General features: G+C 35.7%; 2 protein-coding genes across 3 annotated transcripts in view; one reads left to right on the top strand and one right to left on the bottom strand.

Moving 5' to 3' along the window:
- LOC138714648 (uncharacterized) overlaps positions 1-9,826 on the bottom strand; it is a 39,662-nt gene extending 29,836 nt beyond the window's left edge. Inside the window, exon 1 of the mRNA XM_069846704.1 lies at positions 9,692-9,826. The gene's annotated coding sequence lies outside the window, so the exon portion shown is untranslated. The remainder of the gene's footprint in view (positions 1-9,691) is intronic.
- Positions 9,827-9,970: 144 nt separating this feature from the next.
- The window catches only part of LOC138714626 (uncharacterized), a 79,597-nt gene continuing 70,391 nt past the window's right edge, over positions 9,971-19,176 (top strand). The window contains exons 1-3 of one of the 2 annotated variants that reach the window (XM_069846669.1): positions 9,971-10,164; positions 15,084-15,185; positions 17,323-17,447. The gene's annotated coding sequence lies outside the window, so the exon portion shown is untranslated. The remainder of the gene's footprint in view (positions 10,165-15,083; positions 15,186-17,322; positions 17,448-19,176) is intronic. The other variant, XM_069846661.1, reaches the window with a different exon arrangement.

The following is a 19,176-nucleotide window of genomic DNA, read 5'->3' as shown; positions in this document are numbered from 1 at the left end:
AATGTTACATATAGACGTTTCGTCCACAGCTGTGGCAGTCATCATCACTGGCGAGGCACTCTAAGGTACAGTAATCTCCTTAGGGTGCCAGGGAAGACTGGTCGTCCTAGAGTACCTCACCACCGATGTCTACTGTAGCTGCAGACAAAACGTCTGGATGTAACACCACCAGTAGACCATGGCTTCTTAGTTCAGAACTCACACTACTGACACCAGCATGAAAGCCTATATTCGAAGAATTAGTCTTTGTTTTCTATACTTTTATGCTAATTTGTCAGCTTCTTCTGATGAAGAGATTATGTTAATAATGTGGGAATGTCCCGCCAACATTTCATAAACATCGAAACTGAACAAAGCAATGGACAGTGAAGGGTGGGAAGGTGATAAGGTGTAGTTTCCCTGCTTGCATTCCTGTGCCCCACTTAATCCGAAATTTCGATAATCCGAACAGGCCCCAATTAGTTCGAACATACAAAGATTTTGCTAAAGTGTAGAATTAGATACAGCAGCTTTCAACCATGCCATTATGATGAGAGCCAGTTGCAACTAAGTACACGATGTCGCCAACATATGGACATGTTTACCTGTGGTGTCGTTACCAGCAGAAATTTATTTTCTCTCTCTCTCCTTTGTCGTTATTAATACTATTGAGAGATAGTGTCGCTGTTTGTTACAGGATTAGGTAAGCAAATCAAGCTTTCAGGTATAACTCCCTGTAAAGTTAATTTGAATAATTTTTCCCTCGAAATTATTCAGGATTAGGTAAGGTTTGATATATACGCATATTAGTATCAATTTGACACACCATTAGTGGTAAGGTTAGATAAACTTGATGAGGGGATGTACATTAGTGACAAGTAGACCCACTGTCAGTATATAATATTAATATAAATGAGGGGATAGCTAAGTGACACGAGATCGAAGTATGTGACAAAGTTAGTGAGTTAGTTTAGGGGATATTTAAGTGACACGAGGCCAAGGAAAAGGTTTCAATGACTGAAGTACATTTTCTCCTCCGTATGCAGTGTGGGGTGATAACTCATTTAACCTGTAATGTGTCTTCTAGCACATTACCAATATTTTCCTTTCTCAAATTAGTAGATTGTAACGATATTTCCTGGACCACAAAATATTTCTCTTTCATCTTGCTGTGATAACGTGTTATGGTATTTTCGAAAACGTGCATTTTCTTTTTGTGTATTAAAAATTTCCCTCATACTCCGTAAATCATGCAGTGAACTAGTAGTGAATTCTTAAAGAATATAGTCATGTATTTTACTAGCAACATTCCGATTCTCTTTTGTTTCACATGGCTCTATCTGATGCTTTTCCAATTCACTGCGGGCTGAAGCAGGGAGATGCATTGTCACCTCTACTTTTTAACTTTGCTCTAGAATATGCCATTAGGAAAGTTCACGATAACACAGAGGGCTTGGAATTGAACGAGTTACATCAGCTTCTTGTCTATGCAGATGACGTGGATATGTTAGGAGAAAATCCACAAACGATTAGGGAAAACACGGAAATTCTACTTGAAGCAAGTAAAGTGATAGGATTGGAAGTAAATCCCGAAAAGACTAAGTATATGATTATGTCCCGTGACCAGAATATTGTACGAAATGGAAATATAAAAATTGGAGATTTAGCCTTCGAAGAGGTGGAAAAATTCAAATATCTTGGAGCAACAGTAACAAATATAAATGACACTCAGGAGGAAATTAAACACAGAATAAATATGGGAAATGCCTGCTATTATTCGGTTGAGAAGCTTTTGTCATCTAGTTTGCTGTCAAAAAATCTGAAAGTTAGAATTTATAAAACAGTTATATTACCGGTTGTTCTATATGGTTGTGAAGCTTGGACTCTCACTTTGAGAGAGAAACAGAGATTAAGGGTATTTGAGAATAAGGTTCTTAGGAAAATATTTGGGGCTAAAAGGGATGAAGTTACAGGAGAATGGAGAAAGTTACACAACGCAGAGCTGCACGCTTGTATTCTTCACCTGACATAATTAGGAACATTAAATCCAGACGCTTGAGATGGGCAGGGCATGTAGCACGTATGGGCGAATCCAGAAAAGCATATAGTGTGTTAGTTGGGAGGCCAGCAGGAAAAAGACCTTTGATGAGGCCGAGACGTAGATGGGAAGATAATATTAAAATGGATCTGAGGGAGGTGGGATATGGTAGAGACTGGACTAATCTTGCTCAGGACAGGAATCAATGGCGGGCTTATGTGAGGGCGGCAATGAACCTCCGGGTTCCTTAAAAGCCAATAAGTAAGAATCAACTTCTTTGGTTATTTAGCGTCTGAATGAAATAAAGGTGATAATGCTGGTGAAATGAATCCAGGGTCCAGCACCGAAAGTTACCCAGCATTTGTTCATATTGGGTTGAGGGAAAACCCCGGAAAAAACCTCAACCAGGTAACATGCCCCAACAGGGATTCGAACCCGGGCCACCTGGTTTTGCGGCCAGACGTGCTGACCGTTACTTCACAGGTGTGGACTTCATGATGTTGTAAACCACGCTTTCTCAACCGTACTATATACCATGGCTACTCAAATGTCATTAGCCTACAGTGCATAGAAATCCGAGATTTAGTAATAAGGTTGTACAGTTAGACGAGATAGATTAGTGACGAGTAACCCCACTATCGACAGGCGACACAAGAATAAATGTTGCGCAGTTGCTCAAACGATCCCCTGGATTCTCTGAGTCCTATTACTTATACACAGAAATGTTAACTGGTATACTGTGTGAGATGTAAGGTTGAGATTGACATTGCGTGGGCGAACTCTCATATATGGAGGATCGGTATTATCTTGCCCAATAATTCATGCCCCCTTTCGTGAATCCATATTGAAATACATGGATCATATGCGGAGAGTAAGAGGTAGGCGGAAAATAGGACACTGGAGAATGCTGGGTTTGCAGTGAAAGACCTGCCCTTCGACAGAGCACAACGAATGAATAAGTCACTTCTGGGACAAACTCAATTGGGCACGATAACGTCGAGCATCTATACACATGATTTCAGCCACGTGCCGATCCGGAGTTGCGTTCGGGCGCGGGTTCCATTCCCGCTTGGGCCGATTACCTGGTTGGGTTTTTTCTGAGGTTTTTCCCAACCATAAGGCAAATGTCAGGTAATCTATGGCGAATCCTCGGCCTCATCTCGCCAAACATTTCGCTATCACCAATCTCATAGATGCTAAATAACCTCGTAGTTGATACAGCGTCGTTAAACAACCAAGTAAAAACAAATTCACACACGCAGTATCAGTCACAACCTTATTTATCTCCCAATGTAAGCATGTTTGATAGTTGTATGGATTTGGCACGACAGGGGATACGGTGGACCGAAAAATTACATAAACTAAAAATACACTAAACCAAACCCAACCTAAAACAAAAATTTGTGGACCCAAAAATCACGTAAGCTAAATGAAAGCAACCTGAGATGTACATGCATACATAATGCGAAATTGTACGAGTGCAAGAAACGAAGTGAAGTTATAACTTCGTTTTGATAAAATAATGCAATAAAATATGACATCGGAAAGCTTGCAAAAGTTTTAACATGTTTCCAATAACTTGTATTTTCGAAAGCCAGAGACGGTGTATTTTTGAATAAAGCAAATAGTGAACTCCACGTGAGTAAGATCCAAGACACAGTTGCTATCCCGCATTATAGATTTTACCAGATTCCAGAAAACCCTGTATTGATTTCCATAAAACTTAATTAACCTACAAACCCAATTACTTATTGTAACTGAAAAATATTAGAAAATCTAAGCACAACAAGAAAATTACAAACAAATTAACAGAGCTCTACAAATTACGTACCTTCCACATGCACGCATTTTCAAAAAGAGAATTACAATATGGCGCAGTTTGCAGGTTATCCAACAGCCATTCCAATATCGAACAAAATTTTCCCCATCAATTTACAATTTCCTACACACACACACCCACGAGGGCACGGGGATTAAAATAAAAAGATAATTTCATTCAAGGACTATATATTAATAGACATGACTTATTTTCTAACTTGTTATACTTCGTAAAGATACGCTTTTAGAAACAATGAAATAAGATTTTTTTTCTACGGGCTTTCGCAGTTGTCTGCACCTCTTCTCTAAAGACGACATGACATACGTGGCCGAGCTTAGAACTATCAGCACCATGTTATGTTGCCAATATAGGCAAACACTAGCTGGACATATTATTACTGTAAATTATTATTATTATTATTATTATAATTATTATTATTATTATTATTATTATTACTACTACTGGAAATCCAACAAACATGAACAGGCAGAAAATATTTCTTTTAATACTCTGTCAATAAATGGATGAATTAAATAAATTTCTGAATGTGGAGAGAAAAAAAAAAGACGACCACGCAATCAGCTGATTAAGCGAACAGCTGACGTTACACAGTTGACATTTAAAACATTCACTGACAATACATAACATTTGGAGTTTCATACTGAAATGTAATACATAAAATAAAGTAAAATATTATCGCATATACATCGAACCTGGCACAATATAACGAACTATTACATTGGAACACACACTATTTTAAAAGCAAAGATTTAAATCCCGGTGGGGCAAGTTACCTGGTTGAGGTTTTTTTTCCCAATATGTGTCAATGCTGGACCCTGGACCCATTTCATCGGCATTATCATCTTCATTTCATTCAGACGCTAAATAACCTGAGATGTTGATACAGCGTCGTAAAACAACCCCATAATAACAACAAACGCAAAGAACTCGAGGTCAGGAGAGATAGTCGCAAGTTTTATGCCTGAATACGCTGGGATGCTGAATGTCAAATATCCGTTGCTTATAAGTCCACTTCCATTTGCACTGTGTATGCCTCGACATTGTGAATTTTTTCATTCGCATATTTTTCCGATTTAACTTGTCGACTGTTAATTGTTGCTCAATTGAGATTGTAGCCTGGTTCGTTACGAATCGTTTGGCACCACTGCGAACGTTCTATCGTTTCGCATTATAGGGTTCCACTGCCTCGGCTGCCTTGAGACCCTCCAATTTTTGCAACTTTCCCCTCTCGCCCCACGTATCACTAGATGAAATCACCAGCTCCAACTGAAGGTCACGTTGAATACACTGATCTTTGTCGATTTCCGTTTATTTCATCGGAGTCGTGCAGTTTAAAAATTATAGGCACGACAAAGTTCACCTGAAAAATGTGTCTATCTCCTAGGATGCCCCTAGTACGTACTGTACCTGACCAAACTTATACACGTATTCAAAAAAAAAAAAAAAAAAAAAAAAAAAAAAAAAAAAAAAAAAAAAGCGAACAAGAGACATACAACGTGGGATTGTAGAATCATTAAACCATGGCAATTAAGACGTTGTTACCATAGCAACAGGTCTCCCACACTATGTAATACTCGGTTGTTTTTCCGTTTGTAGCATTAATAATAAATTCACGTCCTGTCTTTAAGAGGTTGAGGAGATATGTATTAGGTGGTTATAATTAAACTCACGGTGTTCAGCGTGGCATAGCACAGACTGTAATGATCGTAGGAGTGTGAAACCTCATAGATACGCTAATTAAACAATGCGCTCACGAATTATGCAAAATAAATTAGTTCCAAGTTTTGTTACCAGGTGAACGTAAAGCGCTGTAAACATGGTATGGGCGTAGAAAACGGGCAGGAAAGATCAAACACATGAACATCTCGTGGACCTGTTAGGTCAACAGTGACATCTGCATGTTATAGGGACTTGTTTGTGCAATGCGTGATTCCAGCTTTGCAAAAACTGTGACCACACCATTACTTTCAAGCAAGATGGAGCAACACCACATGTCACTTGCTAGGTGAAAGATTTGCTGCGAGAAATTTTCAGCAACGACCACATCATCTCTAGGCAATTTCAGATGTGTGGCCTTCAAGATCCCCCGACCTAAATCCATGTGACTTCTGGTTGTGGGGATATTTGAAAGATCGTGTCTATCAGGGACATATTCGGACTCTGCCTGATCTAAAGGTTAGCATACAACGACATGTCGCTCTGATTTCACCAGATATGCTGCGAGCAACTGTCGTGTTACGGATGCAACATGTTGCTGAGATGGGAGGCCATGTTGAATAGTGTTTGTAACCATAGTTACTAATAAACATGCCAGAACAATCATTATCATGTGTTTCATCTTTCCTATCTTTTTCCTGCGCCCATATCACGTTTTGACTGCTTACAGTGTCTTATCTTCACCTGGTGGCAAAACTTGGATCTATTTTTTTGCATAATTCGCTAACGCATTGCTTAATTAGCATATCTACGAGGTTTCACACTCCTACGATCATTACTGTTCATGCCATGCCACGCTGAACACCTTAGTTTAATTATAACCATCTGATATAACAATTGTGTCATATACAGCTGTAATAATGTCTGTAAATTAAATTCCAGGTGTATTTTAACCCTTTATATGGAGAAAGAGCCTGAAGGTTGCAATCGCAGCCCAAGGCTTATTGTTCCTAGGACATATTTTTTTTAGTATGTTATTTTATGATGCTTTATCAACATCTCAACGCTAGTACGTCCAGTAATGGAATATGGTGCTGCATGTTGGGATCCTTACAGATTAGAACATATTAAGACACTGGAAAAGATTCAAAAACGGGCTCTCAAGTGTTGTCGGAAAAATTCAACATTAAAATGGGACACACTCATGGACAGGAGAACGCGAATTCGATTATGCGCACTGTTCAAAACATACAGAGGTGAGCCTGCCTGGAGAGAAATAAAAAATAGGTTGCAGCCGCCAAATTACTCTTTAAGGAACGACCACTCATATAAATTGAGAGAAAGAAGGCAGAGGACGGACACTGGAAAGTTTTCTTTTCTCAATCGTACTATCAGGGACTGGAATACTTTACCTGCAGACTTACTAAAGGCTTTATCAACAACCAAAAATGTATTTAAAAATAGGCTTAAGGACTTTACTAATAGACGGTAATTATACACAGTATTTAAAGGGTGTAAATGATATGTTGTTATTGAAGTGTTGTATCAGTGAAGAATTATGTTGTCAGTGAAGTGTGTTGAGTAGGTGAAACGTGTTCCTGTCAGTGAAGCTTTATAGTTTATAGTGGCAGTGCAAAGTATTTGAACAGTGAAATGTTTTTGAAGTGTTAGTGAAATCAGGATAGAATCAGTGAAATGTGTCGTAGTTCCAGTGCAGTGAGTGAGTTGACAGCGAAATGAGTGTAATGTTGAAAGGTACTTGTGCAGATATGAACATATCATACTCGTGGGTTTTAGTTCGATCTTAGGTTTAAGATACAAATTAGACTTATTCAAATGTTATGTTAAGTGATCGTTTCATTTAATTTAGGATATTCCCTGTTGTTGTTATTATTATTATTATTATTATTATTATTATAAATTATTGTTAGTATTAATTATTAGTATTATTATTATTAATTATATTTTTAATTAATAACTTTATTATTGTCATTATTGAGTGTAATTAGTTACCACTGCCACCAGGTATATACCCATTGCAGTGTGAATAAATACATACATATCTCTGGTTATTTAGCGTCTGAATGAGATGAAGGTGATAATGCCAGTGAAATGAGTCCGGGGTCCAACATCGAAAGTTACCCAGCATTTGCTCATATTGGGTTGAGGAAAACCCCGGAAAAAACCTCAACCAAGTAACTTGCCCCAACAGGGAATCTAACCAGGGGCCACCTGTTTTGCGGCCAGACGCACTAGCCATTACCATAGACGAAATAGTTTTTGGAGTCTGAATGCTTATTCTCTTGTACACATCGTTAATCAGCTATGTGGAACCATCTATTGATTCAGCCATGTATGCTCATGGTCTCATCTTGCTACCACGAAGATTTTTATTTTTACGCATTTTTTTATTTTTCTCTACGTGCTCAATACCCTCGGTAAACAATTTAACAAAAGCAAGTGCTTTAAACTATGAATGCGTGCGCAAGATAATTTAGATTTCAGAACTGGCTATTTTTCATATTCAATTTTCTCTCTCCTTGTCCAACCATTTCCTCTAATTATCTAACCATCTTACTAATAATGAGATTGGATCCTGTGGGCGCCCTTGAGTTCCGTCAAAGCGCCCTTTCTCTTTCACTCCCACAGTATCATACAATACAATCTCAAGCCTCATTCCATGTTTATACCAGACACAATACTACATCCAGCTGCACTATTTTAACAGAAAATACTCAAAACTGATGATAATGCATACTGGTACTGATATGGAAAATGACGGTGGAATAGAGAGAAATGGAAGAAACTCGAGAAAAACCCTCAGGAATCTTGACTTTGTCTACCACAAGTAGGCCTATGACTCTGCCACCATCAGGATTTCAACTCTGGTCCAACTGAACTACCAAGGCATTTATCACAAGTACTGTACAGTCCACAGAAGAGTGGCTGATAACATTTATTAAATTTGCGACATTTAAAAATAAACCAATCAGAACACTCAACGTGACAGATAAATCTTTCCATTTCAGATTTCCTTATCACTCTTATAGACTATAGGCCTAGCAAAAAATGGATTAAAGCCGGACTGCGAAAAAATTGGGAGTCAGATATTGGCTGCACTTCCTTATCTTGTGTCAGCATAGAAACAGACAAATTTTTGTTTGTTGGTCTATAATAACTAGAGCCTGGACATAGACCAAATGTCTTTTTTTTTTAAGTGAGAGGACAAATGAAAGAGTTAAACAGAGGTAAACATGCTTCCACACATATGGAGATCAGAAGACTAATTTTTATTTTGCCTTCCTCCCCCCCCCCCCCCCCATTTAAGTTTCCCTAGTCTATTTCAAAGCTTTTTTTTCTCTTGAACGGAGGAGGGACCCGAAGGCTTACACTGCAGCCTGAGGCTTACTGTGCTTACCACTCTCATTCTGTGAATGATTGGGTAGCCGAACAGCTGTACTAATGATGATGATGATGATGATGATGATGATGATATGTGAATTAATGATGGCAAAATGAGTCCGAGGTCCAACGCCGAAAATTACCCACCAATTTTGCTTCAACTGGTTGAGGAAAAACCCCAACCAAGTAATTTGTCCCAACCAGGTTTCGTTTCATTGCCAGACGTGCTGACCATTACTCCACAGAGATGGAATGCCTTATTTTTTTAATTTTTTGCTTTCTAACGGATATTTTATGCCATTATTTACATATTAACATAAATCAATACAAAGAAAATTCTCAACAAATTGCACATCCATATCGTCTTGTTAGGGCAAAAACAGCGTATAGGAGTGCCACATCCTAGTAAATTAGTCACCCCTCCCCCCAATTGGGCAGCACTGCCAGCACTTAGCTAGACAGGCTAAAATAAATTTTAAAAGTATAAGAAAAGAATGGATAGTTGTTACGTAACAAATCATGACCATCCTGACAGAATTTGAGGTTAAGATCCAAGCGACTTTGTTTGAAAGGACGAATACATAAAATCATATTTACAGATCCCTGACTGCAACACTTGAGGAAAATATGTGACTGAAATACAATAACGCAAGCTAGTTTCCAATCACACAAGTCTACAAAAATATCAAGACAGTAAAATCAACATCTTGTACTGTATATACACAATATAGCGCAATTCCTAGGTTGTGTAAAGTGTAGATTTTATGTAGGCTTACCTAATAAAGCTTTATTTTCCTTCCCATACTGTAAACGGTGTGTACTTGATAACTTTCAGAAATTACTTTATATTTAAATATATTACTCATAAAATCACCACTTACATTACAAATAACAAGCCAAGAACGGTAGCATCATTATAATTTACAATATCTACCGGTAGGTTCGTCTCTATCACTGTATTATTACGTAAGCAATGGACCCTACGTACGATAAAATGATTGGTTTCGTACTAAGCATTGTGGATGGTAAAATAATTTTATTAATTTTATTGTGCATTACTGATAAAGTACGAAGATTATGAATGTGTCAAGTATAATATTAGAGTGTTTGAGATTTCTTGATGACCTGTTAAATAACAATGTGCAGATTTCCTGTGTGTTTTCATGCAGTTTAAATTTTTAATTCCTGAAAGCCTGGACTTGTTAAATTAAAATAAGTTCGCTTTGAAAAGCTTATTTCACTTCGGCAGGTTGGTTTTCAATTCCTTGTTTTTCCTTCTCGTTTGCTTTCTGACATTTGCAAATCTTATATTTTAAATTGCAATTTTCCGTCTTAGTTTTGTGATAAGCTAATTTTGTATCATAATTTTCCTTGTCATTTTTATGTTGTAATTTAATTGTAACTTCTTGGGAATTATTTTATTTTCAATTGAACATTGGCTTATTTTATGTGTGTTTTATAGGCTAACGCAATTGAAACATTTGTTTCATTGAGAGCTGATGTACCCTACTTGGATCATCATCACATTTATTTTTCTTTGCTGGATGGATGTCATTTCCTACTTCTGTCGCCTTTCTTTTATGCCCCCCTACTTATGTTTGAAGAATGGAAAAAGATAAAAAAAAGTCTCAGTTTTCACTATGCTTCGATTTGCAAATGGTACACAATAAACAATATATAATCACACAAATTGTAGACTTCCTAATTAAAAAATATATTTACACTCACAAAAGTACTACAGGATTTATTATTATCGTACCATAATCGATACACTAATCAGTAACCGGTATTAATAGTCTTCTTAAAGCACTGAAAAAAAAACACAATATTGCACTTGTCATGCATTGTAATTGCTCTCAGTAAAAATTGTAACATTTGAACATAGCTACATTGTACATGTTAGAGAAAGAGGGAAGGAAAGCGCTTAGGCGTGTGTGAAAGTGAAAATGCTTTTAATTACCGGTACGAATTCAGGGAAATGGAAATTGCAATATGTTCTTATTACAATAATCGCGAGACGGATAGGCTACAGTGTGCATGCAAAATGGACTTACCAGTACTTTCTTTCATTATTATTTTTTGTGTTTGCTGTATGAATTCTAATACAAGGAAGATAGTGCTCGGTTTATATTAAGTATCTTGTAATACCAAGATTGACAAAATAAGAACCATTTATTTTAATATAATTGAGACATAAATTTGCAAATGTCATCCATTAACCATAATATATTATATGAAGTATTTAATAAGTAATTTGATTGTCACAGATATAAATTTCATGAAAGTGTTCTGCTACGATTTTGTCATGCAGTTGCCACGGTGGTCTTAACGGCTAGAGCGCTGAACTTATAATCTTGTAGTTCCGGGTTCGATTCCTGGCGTACCCCCCCCTCCCCCGATGTATGACGTGTTTGGCAAAATCGTGATCCAGGTAATCTCTCCAGGAGCCCCGCTTCCCCTGTGACATCCCAACAAATCTCCATCATCATCATCTTACCTTATCTCATCGCGGGTATAGAGTAGATCAGCCTCCTATAGCGCATCAAAGGCGATGACTCTGCCGATAAATTGGTCCATACTACAGTTGATTACCCGCCATTAATAAAAAAAAAAAAAGATTTTGTCATAGGAAGGACTGCTCCTAGTGGCGCAATTGTTACACTGGAACCAATTGACAACTGTATTTCGTCTGCTATTTTTCACCAGCAAAAGCAGAGTTGAAAACATGTTCGCAATGCCCTATTAACAGCCTATGCTGGCAGTAGATTTGGTAATGAGATAATTTACAAGTACATTAAGCAACTTAATTCACTTCATTTTTAATGGGATAACATTTCAGCTTTACTACACAAAAACCACATACCAGGTTGAAATAGTTTAAATTGTTAACACTATTCCGTAAATTGGTGCGCATAATCTTATGTTGGTAACGTAGGTGTCACTCAGTGTCGGGAACCTCACGTGGGCTTAATATTTTTTTTTACTTCTGTTTATCCAGAGTTAAAGAACTCAAAGGAGCAAATATCGTAGTACTGAGTTTGACTCAGCCTTATTATTGCTTTTTCTCATTATACTATTTCAATATATACCGGGCTATTCTATTACAAAGCAGCAACATATTTCGGTAAAGTATTGCCTTGTCTAGTGTGCCCTAGCATAACATTGGCGACAATGATAAAAGTTGGGGGTGGGGGATAGTTGTGTGGCGGTATACGAAATTAGATTTTGTGGGACCGATTTCTCTGTTATGACGATTAAAAATTATTTTGGTTGGGAATAGCTCTATATTGATCCACGTTAATGTGTATTTAAATCGTTTTACCACAAACTTTACGCACGGTAAATTACTAATTTTTAGTCCATTTGTAATGTATTTTTTTGTAGTTTAATTTAATTCAATGTGGAATACTGCCCTCCTAAGCAGGAACGCAGTAGACCTATCCGCAGAAAAGCTGGAATGGGAGATAAACGAGTTCAAAGTTTAAAGCATTGCCAAGAATTTAAGAACCATATTATGTGTCTCTGATCTAAGATAGGATCCACACCTGTGGAGTAACGGTTAGCGTGTCTTGCCGCGAAACTAGGTGGCCCGGGTTCAATTCCCGGTCGGAGCAAGTTTCCTGGTTGAGGTTTTTCCCGGGATTTTCCCTCAACCCAATAAGAGCAAATGCTGGCTAACTTTCGGTGCTGGACCCTGGACTCATTTCACTGGCATTATCACCATCCCATTCAGATGCTAAATAACCTAAGATGTTGATAAAGCGTCGTAAAATAACCTACTAAAATAAAATCTATGATATGGCTCTGAAAAATATTAGATATCTCAAAATTTGTATATACAGTACCGGTATTTCATATTTTCATGGGGCGGGGGGAGGCGTGTTCTTGTTAAGCATTACAATAAATATAGCCCATATCAATAAGATTTTTATAAAAGAAATCGCAGTAACTAATTTATAAGCATTTTATAATCTTTAGAATATAAATCTTCAGCAGATATGCAGTATATGTAAGTTACTAATGCTTAGCAACATGCAATATCTTATTGAAGTTGCTACATTCTTAGCTCCATGCAGACACTGCATTTATGCCAAGAATATGAGAATATTTGTATATGCTGCATTTCACAGCTGTGATTTCTTTCTTTCTTTCTTTTTTTTTTGGTAAAGTAAATACTGCATTTTCAATAAGTGGGTCAGCTATAGCTCACAGAGGTGAGAAATTTGATATACATAATTCAATATTAATTTTTCCTGCAGTTACTGTGTTTTTACTTAGGAGGGCAGACTACTGTGATATTGTAGACTTTGGAGACATCAGATACTAGACTCGCTAGACAAATGTGTTTGCATTCAATTACAAAATTTTCACAGTTCACTTCGATTTAAAGTATTGCTTAGGTTGTCAGCCACATCTTCACATAAATTGCTGAAGTAGATCCAGTGCCAAGATTAAGCATGGTTTGTTACGACAATAGTTGCTATTGTCTACCCAAGGTTACCTTTATTTCAGTACACTTTTAATTATTTGTATCTTAGTGTATCTTCATTGGCATGTTACTTTAGGTTTTCACGACGAGAACAACATTGTAGAAAATAATTTATGTTTATCAGTTACAAATTGCATAATTATTTTAAATGGAGAGCTACTGTTGAGAATGCCAAAACTTTTACTTAAAAATGGTTGTACTGTAGCACCTTTAGGGAGGACATTAAAGAAAATACATGTTTAAATGTTTTAAGATATAGCTTTCATTTTTGGTACATATATGTATCTAAGCCGCTAATACAGTTACCAAAATTTGTCTTCCATCATGCTTTTTTTTTTTTTTTTTACAGGAGGGAGGACAAATTTTCAAGATTCTACTTCCCATAAAAATTTCATTCATTCAATCTACATATTTTTACACAGATCAGTGCTATGTTAGGAAGAGAATTATGGATTCACTTGTTTTAAATAATCCTAGATGACAGAGGAAAAAAAAATTATTTGTGAAATAACCACTTTTTAAAACATTTTTTTTGTTTATGCCACATATTTTTTTCTTTTAAAATTTCGAGAATTAGAAAAAAAATTCAAACACAAAATTCTTAAATATGTAGTATAGTCAGTGTAACAGAGCTTTACTCCTCCGAAATGCCGGACACCATCATGTTCGATCCTTAATTGCAACTGCTTTAAGAAAAAAGTCTTGGATAGTAGAAGAGGAAGTTTTTTGCCTTGCTACTAATGGCTCCTCTAGACGTATTGACATCATAGCGTATTCCCAGACAACCAAGAAAGGTTATATAATTGATCCTACCATAAGGATTGAAACGGGGAGTAGCCAGCCGGAGGATGTCAATAAAGAAAAGATCAACATTTATCTGCCAACAGTTGATTACTTCAAAGCAAAATACCAGCTTGAAGACATTGAGGTGATTGGTCTTCTTATTGGAGCTCGTAGTGTGATTCCCAAGTTCTTTGAAAGCTTCAGGAAGACTTTTGAACTACCACAGACACTGCTGACATCATAACTTTAGTTTTGAAACGCTCTTGCCAAATTCTGAGTCATCATATTCACTCTGTTTAATTTTTTTTTTCTTCATTTTATAATTCATATATGTTTATTTTAATTTTCTTTCTACAAAATTTATGTAAACATTTAATATTGTAAAATTCATGTAGGAGAGTATACTGAGTCTTTCTGGGCTACCTCCAATGGGAGGCAGTTATTATTAATATTATATACACAAAAAAGATTCATATTCTTACCTACAAAATTGTTGAAGTCATAGTGATTTGCATCAAAAGAAATGCACAAAATGTTATAGTGGAGAAAAATGACTTTAAATTTGACATTTCAGCAGTTCAGACTTTTACGGACCTTTAATTATGACGTCATTAGGAGGGTTTCTAATCGCCTTACGCAATTCAATCTTTGGAAACTTGTACAATAGGGTAGATTTACAGAAAACAAAAAGGAAAATATTTTTTTTTGTCCAAAAATATGGTTATTTTCTCTATAGGCCTCCCTTGAAAAGAATATCAGAACTTAAATTCTGTATTTCCTCCAAGCATTGAAAGAGGCAGTTTTAACTATAGTTAAATTTTGAAGAGTCATATTTCAATTAAATTTATCTATAGAACAGCTGAATATTTTTATATATTCTTCTCACACATTTACAGATCATCCCACATTGTCACAATGGAATACCGGTAACTATTCTACCTGATGAGGGAAGAAAGATCTCTCGAAATGTTCCAATTACACTTGCTGCTAATATTGGGGTAAGTAATATCTGTGTATAAATGTTCTGAGGCAAGTCTAACAGACAGTGCCAGCTGATCCGGAGCTGCACTCAGGCTTGGGTTCTATTCCGTCGTGAGCAGATTATCTAGTTAGGCTTTTTCCTAGGTTTTTCCCCCACCATAAGGAAACTGTCAGATAATCTATGACGAATCCTCAAGCTTCGAAAAATTGACAATCGTCAGGCAGGACTGCTGGGTCTAGACAGAGCTGACCTATAACTCAAATTCCTTCTGTCGAAATTACCCTGCCCTCTGCATTGTACCCTCAGTGCAAGTGATGGTCTCCACCCAGGCACTGCTGTTTTCTCTTTCTTCCTGACTCTTAAGAACTGCTGCACTACGATATTCCATCCACAGAGTCCCATTTTAAGGAATGCCTTTCTCCCATGAGCACTTCTGTTTCTCCTTTCTCCAATAGCTAACAGATAATAGGAAATACACAAAGCCACTAGAAGAATGTCTTACCTTTGCATTTAGCCCGGCTCCTTTGTCTATAATCAGTTTTCTCTGTCCTTTCCATCACTTGAAGGAAGCGGTGACGAAAGCACAGTACTTAATGTGTTTAATGCTGTTCTATTGTTGATCTTAAAGGAAAAATCTTAACATTTGTGCTTCCAAATTCAGTACATACACATACAATATTCAGGTTAACTGTAACTAATTTTACCACGAGTTACAAGAATGGTTTAGGGTTAGGGAGCAAGACTTATGATCTGATATGCACATAGATATAGGTTCGAATCTCACTTTTGATGAATAAGACTACTGAGATTAAGTTTTTTTCTTGTCATTCTTGTCCCAAACTGTAGGACTGTTGTTAGGTAATCTCATAGTGAATTCTTTTAATACTGTGGACAAGAAGTATAAGTCAATGACACAATACTGGGAATTATTAAGGTTTTAAAGGTTTGAAAACAGAAAATTGAGAAAGAGGAATAGTATTATGATTATTTTATTTCTGCAATTTATTGTATAATGCATCTCTTGATTTATATTTTATATGCATTAGAGTGGGTCGGAGTAATTTGGGTATAAGTTACAATTTACTGAATAAAACTTTACCTAATCTTCAAACACATGCCAATTTAAATATATAGTGTCTATTTCACAATTGTCTATCTTGGAATGTTAAAAATTTGCTTTGATCACAGTGATATTGCCTAATTGAAAAAAAAGTTTCTTTTTTTACAAGTCTCTGAAATTATACATCACATTCAAAGCAATATTGTTGATAAACCAGTTGTGATATAGTAATCAGGTTCATATATGTGTATATTACACATGTTTTTAATAAATTTAGTAATATATCAATAATAGAATTACAATTGACAAACGTGGGGTAATTTGGGTATACATTAATTACAGGTTAATCAACAACGAACCTAGTTTTTCATTTCATATCATGCCACGTACACACATTATAGACTGATGAAGGATAAACAAATATCCTAAGTGTTAGCTATCTTTAATTTTAATGAGAGATATTTTAAATTAAAAAAAAAAGCCTTATGGAGGACTTCAGTATTGGCTGACTGACATTTTTATCTACTTAGGCCTAATTAAAATTTTTAAATATTACCTAATCTGTACAGTCTATTCTAGACTACATACATTAACGTAAGGTTGGGATAATTTGAGTTTATAAGGTCTATAAAGCATGATTTACTTCAATAATTTTACCCAAATTTCCCCATCTATGGGGTAAATTTGGAATAAACTCAGGGTTATTAGTATGGCAATAAAAGGTCAACATAGTTCTTGGAAATGCAATAGAATCATTTTAGAAGGTCATAGTGCTAACACATAAAAAAGAAACAGGAAAATTTTATCATGGTAACAAGCTATACATCTCCAAACTTAAAAAAAAGACTGTCTTTTATACCGAGATTACCCCGACTCACTCTAGCTTTCATACAATTGAGTTTTCCATTGAAAATATGAAATTTCATAGTTTTTATTTACACTGATTGGCTTATGAACATACTCCAATAACCACGCAGTAGGCATAGAATCATGAAATTGTTAATGAAAGAATCAATTGCTCACATTCGGTGTATAAAAATTTATCTTAACATCACTTGGCAGACTATGTGAATAATATGTCTTTGTGTACCAGAAGTATTGGTGCCATCTGCAGAGGTGATAACAGCAGTCCATTGGCCAACGTCGATGAAATGAAGACAACTTGGACATTTGTCAGATCGTGTTCACACCAAGGATGTATGCCAAACAGAAAACAAGGTCAGTGGTAATTTGTATTACTGACAGACATTATAGCTTCACTCTTGGTTCTTAATAACAGATGCAATGAACTAATAACAAAGAGGCCTGTTAATTAGCACTTACACAAGCACAAATGCCCATTACTACCTACATTTTACCACATGAATAAAACAATTGTAACATGATCAACAAATGGTAGAGGGCTTCAAAATTTATAATTTTATCTTTATCTATGAGTTGTAGCCTCATTTTATTTCAAGAGATCTATCAGTTACTAATTTACTCGGTGTTGTCTTACTTACTCCTTTTATCACTATTTTTTTAAAGGCTTTTCAGATTGTTTTTCCTCTGTAGATGGGAACGAAATTAAATGGTTGGAGGGGTAAATATGCATTTTATATTACTAGAATATTTGAAATGCTCAAGAAGTTAAGTAACTCCACTTTGCATTGAATTGAAATTGGAATCACATCTAATTTGAAGTGAGAAAAATAAAGCTTTCAGTTCTTTAAATAAGTTCTTAGTTAAACGTGAAAATTTAGTTAAAAGTAATACTTAAGAAGGTTTGATATTCCTCACTCTGAAGTGAGTATTAGTTATTTATGTATTAAGGGAGGTAAGTAATTTTTACTAGGTGAGGACGAGTTTGTGCCCGAGCGATTAGTAGTCCAAGACTAGTAAATTCTACTTAACTCACGAATTGCATATATTGTTTTTTCCATTTCCACATTTTACGTTAATTTAAAAATATATTTTCTTCATTTTATATGATTAATATCAGAACTGTTGAGAAGGTCGTCGAGTTTTGAGCATTCTTTTGTTTGTTGCTATGTTACTGTTAAATGAAACATATTTTCACTTACTTCCCTAGAGAAGCAATGTGACTTACATCCCGTCGTCAATAGCAACCAACACTATCACGGTAAAACCCATTTACTTCCCTAAAAGCAAGCTATGAATGAATAAGGTAAGAAATTAACAAATGCAGAAGATCAGAATGGTTTAAAATGGCTCAATAATTATTCAAAATGCTTGTACGTTCGTGAAAGGTAGGCTACTTTAAAATTCGAAGATATTTGAATTAGTTACATGCAATTCTGAGAGTTAAACAATTACAATTTAGAGTTACATAAGTAAGATAATTTGAACCAATGGAATGATTAACATAATGAAGGAAAATTATTATATTAAAAACAAAAATCATATTCTATAAAAGTAATATTTGAAGAAAGATCATATTTTATAGACGAAAAACAGTCTTCACAGTATGTACTCTAGAATACGCTATTTTTACTACCGGTATTTACATTAATATAAAGAATGTAGGCTTACATTGATCAAACATATTTACACTATTTACAAAAAAGTACGCTATAGTATTATGAAATGAAATACCTTGCATTACAATACATAAAAACTGTACATAATAGTGTAAATAATGTTTGATCAATATAGGCCTACATTATTTATGATAGTGTGATAGTAAACATAGCGTATTCTAGTGTGTATGGAGTAAATAATTTAAATTGTAAATAATAGGTACCGTAAAACGGGGTGACTTGATATGCTGGGGACTTGATACATTTTATAGGTTGATGTTTCGGAACGAAACAAAATGTATCAAGTCCCTCCATTGTATCAAGTCACCCCGTTTTATACGCTGGGGGACTTGATATGTTTTGTGGGTTGATGTTTCGAAATGAAACAAAATGTATCAAGTCCCTCCAGTGTATCAAGTCACCCCGTT

The sequence above is a fragment of the Periplaneta americana genome, chromosome 2 (genome assembly GCF_040183065.1).
Source record: "Periplaneta americana isolate PAMFEO1 chromosome 2, P.americana_PAMFEO1_priV1, whole genome shotgun sequence".
In the NCBI taxonomy this organism is placed as follows: Eukaryota; Metazoa; Arthropoda; class Insecta; order Blattodea; family Blattidae; genus Periplaneta; species Periplaneta americana.
Note: the sequence above shows the minus strand (reverse complement) of the source record. Positions and strands in the feature narration are given on the sequence as shown.